Genomic DNA, 10,284 nt, shown 5'->3' on the forward strand with positions numbered 1-10,284 from the left:
CAAATATTGTTCAATTTAAATAAACAGTTGAGATTAATTAGTAAAAGTTCATACAAATTCTTATGTCTACTACCAATATCAGCGATGCAAGCACCACACCTTTCATTTTTGGAGAATTTTACAGCAGTACCAGAAATGTTGTTAGGAATTTAGATTGTTTTTTTTTTTAATTTAAATAACTGATTTGAAATCTTTGTTCCCCAATATGCTGCAAAGGCCATATTGGCTGCTCACAAACACGTCTGCAGCTGAAGTCCCAAAATATAGCAACAAAATCTGAAGGGCTGCACACCTTTTACCTCAGGAAAACTTGAAGTTGCTCAAAGAGCTAAAATGCCCTACAATTTAATTTGAAATCTTCATCTTTTACCCTCTAATAATAGTACTCCTTATTCCTCATTTATTACTGCTCTGAATATTTGAACATGGGTAAAAGTTCATGAAGGAGGAAGAGGTAAAAAATCAGGGAAATAAAAGAAAAAAAAAAATTCCTGGAAATCAGAGCAGCAGCCTTGACCTCAAATTATGTTTTCAGTTTAAAATTATAATTTATAAAAGCTGGTTGACTGGCTGTTTCTGTTGTTTTTATGCCACTTATAAACAAAGCTGCAGTCATATTTATTTCTCAGGGCTTAAAGACACATTTGCGGTGTGCAGCTTGGCAACAGAAACTGGTAACATTTTGCCTGCTCCCACCAAATCTCCACAGGGCTCAGACCATCCCATAGTAGCCACAAGTCTGAAGGTCCTGGATGCTGACCCTCACCTCCCCAGGGAATAAAAGGGCAGAGCAGAGCCACCTGCTCTGATCACCCTCCTCTTCCTCTGCCCAAGAGGTGCGAGTAAGGATGGAAATCCACAGCCTTAGATTTGCAAAGGAAATTCCTCTGCTTCCCATATTTTTTCACAGCTTTTTTTTTTTTTTCATTCCAATTTAATTGATTATCTTAATTGCTTCTGCTTTTCTGCAAGCTATGGGGCTGACAGGTAAAATTTACCAGCTTATTTGGTGGATCACAGGATTTCCTAGATGGGCATTCAGCATCACCTGACCACAGAGGCTGGACCCATCACATCTTCCTTTTCAAGTAAAAAATTGAGTCAGTTCAGTTTTCTCACAAATATTTACAAGGATTGGAAAAATTTCAAAAGGACTGAAGAAGAAATAACCTATCATAAAAAAAAAAAAAAAATCACCTAAAATTTGCCTTAAACTATTAATTTGTTGCATTAATGACTTTCAGACCTTGGTATCAAACAAGTGTTAATGGCTTGCCTCAGCCAAGCAGATAACCAAATTTTGGTGAGCAAAATGGTCCAAAGCAGAAACATAGAAATTTTTTCATCTCAGAGTATCTGGAAGGTTTTTTTACTACAGAATAAATGATCAGTTCTTCTACAAGCTTGCATGTGAGAGGGGAATCTTCCTTGGAAGCAACAGAGCTCCCTTGGCTCTGGATAGAGGCTGCTGCATTAATTCAGCTTGCTCTGCATCTAGGTGGCCTCAGATAGGATTCCACTTTGGCCAAATATGAATATAATTGTGCTTTTGAAATTGCCTCTCAATGGAAAAATCTGTCTCAAATGTCACTACTTCAGTTTTGTCAACACCAACATAAAGATTTATTTTTAAAGCCTTTGAAGCATTGTTTGGATTTTGGCTTTCTTACCATACTACTAAACTTCTCATCTCTGCATTCCTCCAATATTTCATGAAAGTCATAAACTGTTGTACATATTTACAGACCAGAACCGATGTTGCCTTCCCTTTAGAGAATACAAATACCTGTATTAGTATTCACAAAATCCTACCATCATTACAAACCACCCTTTAGCAGAAAGGGAAAGATAGAAGCATTGTTTCATATGGAAAACTGGGGGATGGTGGAGGAAGAGGGAGACTAGAACATAAAGGTACTGAAAGCAAAGCTCACATTTCAGTCACAAACTTAAATTTCTAACACTGCTCAAGTGCAACACAGAGACAGAACTGAGGGCCCTCCATACTTGTCTGTTTTCAAGGAGGAAGTTTGTAATTTAAGACAGATAAAGAAATCCACTAATTAAAATATTCTGAGATGAATGGCAGCCTCCAAGTACTTCCCTGATTTGACACAATCTAGTAACAGTATAACATAACATTTTACGCAATATCATGGGATTGTGTAAAAACAAAGAACAAACTGAATTGGAATTTTGAGGACAACAACAATAGAGTGCTCACAGGCCAGCCCATGGTTGGATTCATCTCTCAGTTTAAATGAATACAGAAATGAGCAGAGGAAAGCTTGATGCTGAGGAATAAGTGACTTTTCATAAGAATAAAAGTTGTGAAGGAGAACGTTAACAGGCAATAAAGGTTACAATCTATTATAAAATCATTGTACAGGTCGGACTGGAAGGGACCTGAAAGCTCATCTCATTCCAACCCCTTCCATGGGCAGCGACACCTTCCACTACCCCGGGTTTCTCCAAGCCCTGTACAGCTCAGCCTTGGCAGGGATGGGATGAGGCAGCCACAACTTCTCTGGGCACCCTGTGCTGGGGCCTCAGCCCACCTCTTTTTGTAGCTTATGTGCAATTTCAGCAACTCTATTCTTTTATAAAAAACAATTTACATGCTCCTCATCTCCAATTGCTAAGTATCCACAAACACAATAAAGCCCAGATCTCAAGTTTTCCCCACTCCAAATCCCATTGCAAGGCAGCAAAAAGTTCACCATCCAGCTTGATATCTGAATACAAAGAGCTGTATAAACCTCCTCTCATCTCGAGTGGAATTTAATGCAGCACCACAATAACTGCTGAGAGCACACCCAGGGTCATTGATGAGAGAACAGAGGTGTCTGCAGGGGCTGGATTTGGGCTGTTCTAGCAAAGGCTGGTGTGACAGGGACCTAGCAGGGCTGCTAGCCACGTGGAGATCTCTCACTGCATGACACACTTGGGTTTGGCCACTTAGAACAAGCTGTGTCTCAGTTTTACCATTAGTAACATGGATATTAAACATTTGTCTCCATCCTGATGTATTGCCAGGAATTTCTGTTTTACAGGAACATTTTGAAAGCTATAGAGGAATAGAGATGATGGCTGTGGCTATCAAGCCAAAGCTTAGCTGCTGGTGTAGTGTGTAAGCATAATGATAATGGGGAATGGTAAAGACATTTTAAAAGCTGTTCACTGACAGCTCCAGCTTTGATTCACATCTCCAAGCTGCCCAGCCAATTACTAGGAGAGGAGGTGGGAAAAATAAATAAAAAGCTCTTTTTTCCACATAGTGCTTCTTCAGATAGACCTGATAGCCCTGTAGATGAATACAGCTCACAACCAGTAGCATGAAAAAGGGGCCAACAAAGGTAGAACACCATTAATTATGGAACTGGTTTCACTGAGAAGGCCACAAATACAAGAGCAGATCATGGGGTTGGAATCTTAGATGACACACTGGGGCCATGGGCACTGGTAGTGATGCTGTAGGATTTTAGCTTTTATATTTTTCATATATTTGTAATCCTGCAATTCCTAGCTACTGTCTTGAGATTTTGATTAGACAAAACAATTCCTTTCTAGGCCTGGGAATCAAGGACACCTCACTGTCTCAAGTCTGCAAAAGAATAAAAAAAAATGTAAGTTGGGGAGAAGCAAACTTGGGGTAAATTACTTAATTACCTGAAGATGTAATTGGAAGATTACCCACAATATGCAAATTGGACCAAACTTATAAAGCTGTGAAAAACTCATGACCCACTGTCCATTTTGGGTGCAGCCCCTCAGGGAGGGTTCATCCACCCTTAATGTACCTGAAGGCCCTTCAGTAAGTATATCCACTTTTATTCTCTTAATCGTGTGTGGCCTCTGTTTTTAGGGAAGCCCTAAGAAAGGAGCAGTGGTGCCAGGGCAGGGCTGCCAGAGGAAGGTGGGAGCCCAGTGAGGCAGGGCTCTCCAGCCCCAGCCCAGCAGAAACGGCTTCTGTTGCTACTGCTAATGATGAATACCATATGCTTGGCTCTTGCTGTTACAAAATAAGTTACGTTACTGCTGCCTGAGAGTGAATCAACTCTTTTCTTTCATTAAAAATAGATGTTTGTGCCCATTCATGTTTCCTCAGCACTAGTACATGGGCAAAAATGTTTTTTTTTTTTAAATCTAAATATCTTCCAACTGCAGCTTTTTTCTGCCTTTCACTATATCACTACCTTGTTGCATTTCAGATACAGCATCCCTTTTCCCAGACAGTAATCCTGAAAGAGAGAAGAGAAGAGAAAGAATTGATGTGATCATTCATATAATTTTTTTCCTTCTGTTACTTCAAATCAGTTCAATTCACTGTAGTGAAAACATAACATATGATTGGCGGCCTTGATTTGGGAAATCCTTTATTAGACACAGGAAAAAGAGATTGCTGGTGATATCTAATTTTATTCAGCCTCCTACTATCTGAGAATTAGCTCTTTTATTAAAGTCATTTTGGCCACCACTTACTAATTTGCCAGTGGAAAGGAACCTCTTGGATCCACTTGTTTTTATTTGTAGCTTCATATACAAACAACTTACTTTGTGATTTCACTAAAGGTGACCAAATCACAGGACACACAATTAATTTAATTAGGATGAATCCTGCAGGCCTATCCACTCAAATGTCATAGGAATATTTCAAAGTTTCATAATTTTAAATTGTTGCCTTCGCAACTGTATACTCTGTGATGTTGTGAAATGGAAAAATATTTTGTATTTATGTTTTCAAATAAACATCCCCCTCCATTTTACAGGTATATTAGCATATACTTACATATGTTGACAGCCCCTATCTGCTTTGCGGATGCTCAAACACAAAAGCAGAGATTTAAGATTTTGACACATCTTTCTCTACTTTTGGGGGTTTGCTAAGATCAGTTTTCACCAGTCAAATGAAGCAAAGGTCCTGAGGAGCAGCACAGTGTCAGCGCAGGTAGAAGGAGAGTGACACAACTGTATCCCACAAAAGACCCCTTCTTCGTACTCCTGACAAAACAAACCTGCATATTATTTCAAAGCCTGCTATAAAAAGAAAACTGGAAAGAGAAAATAATAAAAGGCTGGCAACAAGCCTTTAAAACGGAGACAACCCTTTGCAGCACCTCTCCCTGTTTATTCTATGCCAAAACAATTTCCTATCCACCTGTTCATAAAAAAACGATAAGAGCTAAGAGTATCCAGTAATTGTGAATTGGAGTCACAGGGAAAACTAATACTTTGGCACAGAGCCTGTAGGAAAAAAGAACACAATGTATTACTTCCCTCATACGTGTAACAACTACAGGGGATCATTTTCATGCACTTCAATAGGCCACTGTTAATGATCAGCAGTTGATTGGCCAAATTAACCCCAGGTCTACCTCCAAAATGATTATGATTGCATATAATAATTAACAATGACACTAAGGATATTAGGCTCAGAAGGGGTTTTGTTTGTTTGAATGAGTGATGGATCGTTCCATTCAAGGGTAGATGTTCGTGGCATGCTTTGGGCTGATGCATTTCCAGGAAACCTTGGAGATAATCTCATGGCTGGTGGTAATTCTGGAGAAATGGGAAAGGGAGGGGGGTCCCTTCTGGATTTTAATCTTATTTCTTCCCTTATGGAATGGAATTAGAGCAACACTTCTTGGTTGAACTCTAGTCAATCATTTTAATTAAATGTATCTAAGGAGCCATTGTGAAGTCTAGATGGGAGTAATAGGTTGGCAAACTGAATATTAGTGCCTAAAGGCAGCAAGGAATGTCTGCAGCAGGTATTTAAGGCCTTAGTAAAAGACAGGTTTTATGCATGTGTAATGCACCAAGAAAAAAAGAGAGGTCTAAATTCCTGACCAAATCCAAGCCCAGATCCCAAAGTTTGGGAGTCTGAGTGACCACTGATCTAAATCTTATCTGTTGTCAGCCACTGTCTCAAAAATAAACCGGCACCTGAAGTTATATCCCTTGAATTTAATAACCCTTGAAGTTTGGCTCTGGTTTTAAAATTAGGATACAATCACTTTGTTTTTGCCCTCTTAATCTCTTCCTGCCTGGAAAGATGAACACCTCTAAGAGCAGTTTGAAAAGCTGGGGTTCTGAAGCTGAATTACTGAATAGCCCCAAACACAGAGCTGGCTTCACACTCCAGCACAGAGGTGACACACATTGCTGGAAGAAGCTGCTGCAGAAGGCTCTAGAAACCTGAAATACAACATGATTTACCTTTCAACCACCTTTCTGTCCACATTTAAAACCTCTAGAGTGAGAAAAAAAAAAACACCTAACTAGAGGCAGGGCTGTGGCTAACTCATTCCTGGACAAGCCATTCAAAGCAATGTTTGGACATTTTCAAAATAAGCTGCACCCTCTTGATCCAAAAACAGAGACAATTGAACAAGAAACTTGGCCCCTGAGGTAGTCTTTGCACTTCTCAATATGATCTTCCTTGAAAATCTGCCACCTCAGCACCAAAATTCTTAAATCAACACACTTGCTGAGAGTGTGCAACATATCTGTTGATGGGTTGTAAAATTATACAGAGGGTGTGCTACTGCATGTGCAAAGCATGATCTTCAGCACTGGATTTAACAAGAGATTTATGCATGGCTTGGAGAGAAAAAACAACCTTTTCTTTCCCTCCCACCCCCCAACACGTAGCTGATCTCCATGTGTAACTTTACAAGAATTCCTTCTAATGCATGTAAGAGCAGATTAAAAGTCTTTTCTGTGTGTCCATCAGGTACAAATTTGAAGCCTCAGATCAGGAGTTCAAAACTGATATTTGCCACAGAGAAATTTTGGCCTGGGAAAGAATTACCCTATACATGTTACTGGAAGACTGATAGTAATAACAATAATCTCTCAACCCGTAATTCCATTCCAACTGCACATCACGTATGGAAAAACAAATATTCAAGTGAAAAAAAAATAATGCTGAGCTGCAGTAAATGTTCATTTTCTTTCCTTTCATATTTACTTTTACACTTTAGTATTCATATTTATACCTACAATTAAAATAAACTAGAGGTTTATGAGGCAAAATACAAATTGTGAGTTGCTTGGTCTTTATATTATTTTTTTCATTCTTCTAAGTGCATTGTTTTTCATAAATATATATGTACAGGTATTTGTGTCCTCTTATATAGCCTAGAAATAAACATCTTAATTACTTTACCTCACCAATTTTTCCACTGCTAAGATCTGTCCACCTATGGTTTTAAATACAGCAGCTACTTGACAGAGTATATTGATGGGCTTTAATCACTGCTGAACATTTCCTGTCTGTTTGTAGGCACTCAGAGAAACCCAAGGGGCATCATTTACAAGAGTCCAAACTGAAGAGATTTGACAGGATGTCACAGGGAATAATCCAAGAATTATGAGGGTAAAAACAGATATTGAATAGCACAAACCAGTGCAGCCCTGGCAGTTTAGCAATGCCTGTAAAACCAGAAGAATCTCTTACCAACATGACATAGTTAGAACAAATTATTTAGGAAATCTTTGTGGAAAGCTTAAACAGTACTAAACTCCAACTGAAGAGTACAGACAAGTTTGAGAGGAGAGGGAAAAACCACTGATGTCCCAGTGGTTCCTCATTTCTCAAAAAATGATGCAATAAAACCTTGAGAGCTTTTAAAACTACACTCAAAAAATGGTAGAAAGGCATTTCCATTTTCTTGTTAGAAGTTATTTATAAAAAAAAAAAAAAAAAGTAATTCAGCTTTCTTCAGTGTTTTTTTGGCTCACACAGGAATAGAAATCATGGTACAAGTTGGAAAAGACCTTATTTGCTACTCCAAGCCCAGGAACTGCAGATGAGCTGTTTGCATCGAGGCAATTCTGCCTTGCTTTACCTGGGCACTCCCTTCCTCAGGGATCCAGAAGCAAAGAAAGGCCCAGGTGACATGGACAGGCCACATCTGTCCAGATATGAACGTTTTTGTACACGTGTAGCAGCAGCAGAGAGGTGGTGATTTGGCAGATGGGAGCTCACAATAGGACCAAGCATCTGCGGGAAAGGATCCAGGTCAGAGAGGTGACAGGGGAGCTCAGGAACAGGGGGTGATGGGGAGAAAGAAAACAGGAAAGAAAAAGCAGTTGACAAGAGGAATGCTGACTCTGAAAAAAAGAGTCAGAGGAAGAAAAAGGGGAGAGAAAACCAACATGAATTATATTGATTAGGGGATATGAACACCACTAGAAAATAATATAAGCTGGGACATTATTACTCCCTGTGGTCCTGAGAGCTTCACCTTCCCATTTACAGAAACCTGCATTCCTTGACTGCAGACTGACAGGGAGCAGGTGAAAGGGAGAAGGTGTTGAAGGACTGGGAGGAGGGAAAGTGGCTGCAGAGATGCATTAGAAAAACTGGGTTTTGACAGGGTGCTATGTATAATTCAGCACAGAAATGCCCTTGACAATGTCTGGAGTGAGTCCCCCAAAAAAGTCCTCTTTGTGTGCTTACAGCTCGATTCTCAGCTCAGCAAGTTGCTAAGCCAGGGCCTTGGAGAAGGGAAGTTGATTCCTCTGGTAATGAAAAATGCCTGTGAGGAAGGAGAAGACATACGTGCATTGTGAAGAAAAAAGACCACAGCCCCTGGATTTATTATATACATAATAATTAATAATGACCCAATTTTTCCTATTCCAGATTTCAAAATTCCTAACTCACTTTAATTAAGTTCACTCTAAAAATAGGATGCTGTAGAACAAAGAACTTTTTTACTACTTTAAAAATGAAAGCTTACTCACTAGTTAGGATTTTCCCAGCTCCCCTTGCTTTGGTACAAAGAGCTATTATGACACGATATAAATGCGCTATCAGTGGGAGACATTTTTAGATAAAACTTGATAATGTAACATTTACTGATTCCATCTGTCAAGACAGATAAAGAGAGTGAGACTTCATAGCAAAACATGCAGGAAACATATAGGCAGCAACAAAAACATGTGCAGGCAGTGCAGACCCTACTTGTGGACCGGCAATCTGAGTTAATTTTTTTCCCATAGACACAGGGCCCACTTTCTACACCAGTATGGCTCTAGGATCTTCAGTTTCAACAATACAATTGCATTTACTTGACAGCATTCAGAGCCTTTTTACATTATGCATTCCTAAACCTCCTAATTCTGTCTTCTGCCCACAATTTTAATGGTGAAGAGCAATATGGGGCTATCGAGCTGCCTAAACACACAGCCAGTCCAATGAGATCTCCTTCCCTGAGGCCCATCAGCAGCACTGGCCTCATAAACACAGCTCAGAAGCCTCACATTCCCCTTCTGAGCCACAAACCTGATTTAAATTCCGAGCAAAGACCAGCATCCCCAGTGAAGAAGAGCAATTGCTCTTTAAACGACTTTTGTAAATGCTTCCTGTGCCAAGGAGGGAGCGCAGAGTTTGCTTAGGTGAAATAAAGCTGACAGACCGACCTCCCCACGCCCTGCTTTGGTTCCAAGATTTCAATAATGAACAGGGGTGTGCAAAGAAATGAGAGCGGTGGAAGTGCCAAAGGTATCCCTTGGAGATGTGAGTATCCTGTTGTCATGTAAAAGAGCTCTTGAATGATAAAGAAGAGGAGCCCAATTACAACTGGTTCCATGCTAATCTGAACCCACGACTAACTAGGTTTCGGAGGGTGTCATGGTGTCCCCAGCAATTAATTCACTTCTTCCTTCCCAAAACATGCTAGGAAATTAATTTCCATTGCTGGAATTAATTTGGCACCAGAAGATGTGTAAATACTGTTTGGAGTTACCTGGCAATGGTTCTGAGGTCTCCTCTTGGATGCAGAGAAGCAGTGCCTGCCACCTCATGGAGGCTCAGGAGCACCACTGCCATGGAAATCTGCACTGTGCCATGCTTGGCCCTGGAGAACGGAGCTTATCCCAACCTTTTTTTGGGAATGATGGGCACCACCACGCAAGGAGAAGACTTCAATGGACCAAGTTGGGGCATTTAAATAGATGAACTCGGGATCTTGGTGTTAACATGATATGTTCTTTGTGGTCACACAAAGAAACAAATTAAGAGCAAATTAAACAAATTAAGAATGAATTCAAAGTGAACAAGCTCTTTTCAGGCCTTTATAAATAAACATGAACACCTCACTAGCTTTGTGAGAAGATGGTGATAAGTATGAACTTAGAGGTGCTAAGAAATCTTGGAGGTACAAGTGTAAAGTGAAGTCTGCTCTGTAAAGTAAAAGTCACATTTTAAGTGATTTTGGATTAATTTTCATATGTTCAGGCAATGAAGGCCTCCTAAAACCATTTTCACTGGAG

General features: G+C 39.9%; 1 long non-coding RNA gene across 5 annotated transcripts in view; it reads right to left on the reverse strand.

Annotated features, from left to right (window-relative positions):
• LOC137476796 (uncharacterized) overlaps positions 1 to 8,548 on the reverse strand; it is a 32,598-nt gene extending 24,050 nt beyond the window's left edge. For all 5 annotated transcript variants that reach the window (XR_011000612.1, XR_011000609.1, XR_011000610.1 and 2 more), the window contains exons 1-2: positions 8,468 to 8,548; positions 4,197 to 4,241 (exon numbers count right to left, since the gene is read on the reverse strand). This is a non-coding gene — a long non-coding RNA (uncharacterized lncRNA). The remainder of the gene's footprint in view (positions 1 to 4,196; positions 4,242 to 8,467) is intronic.
• Positions 8,549 to 10,284: the final 1,736 nt, after the last annotated feature.

This window comes from Anomalospiza imberbis, chromosome 7, assembly GCF_031753505.1.
Source record: "Anomalospiza imberbis isolate Cuckoo-Finch-1a 21T00152 chromosome 7, ASM3175350v1, whole genome shotgun sequence".
Taxonomy (NCBI): domain Eukaryota; kingdom Metazoa; phylum Chordata; class Aves; order Passeriformes; family Viduidae; genus Anomalospiza; species Anomalospiza imberbis.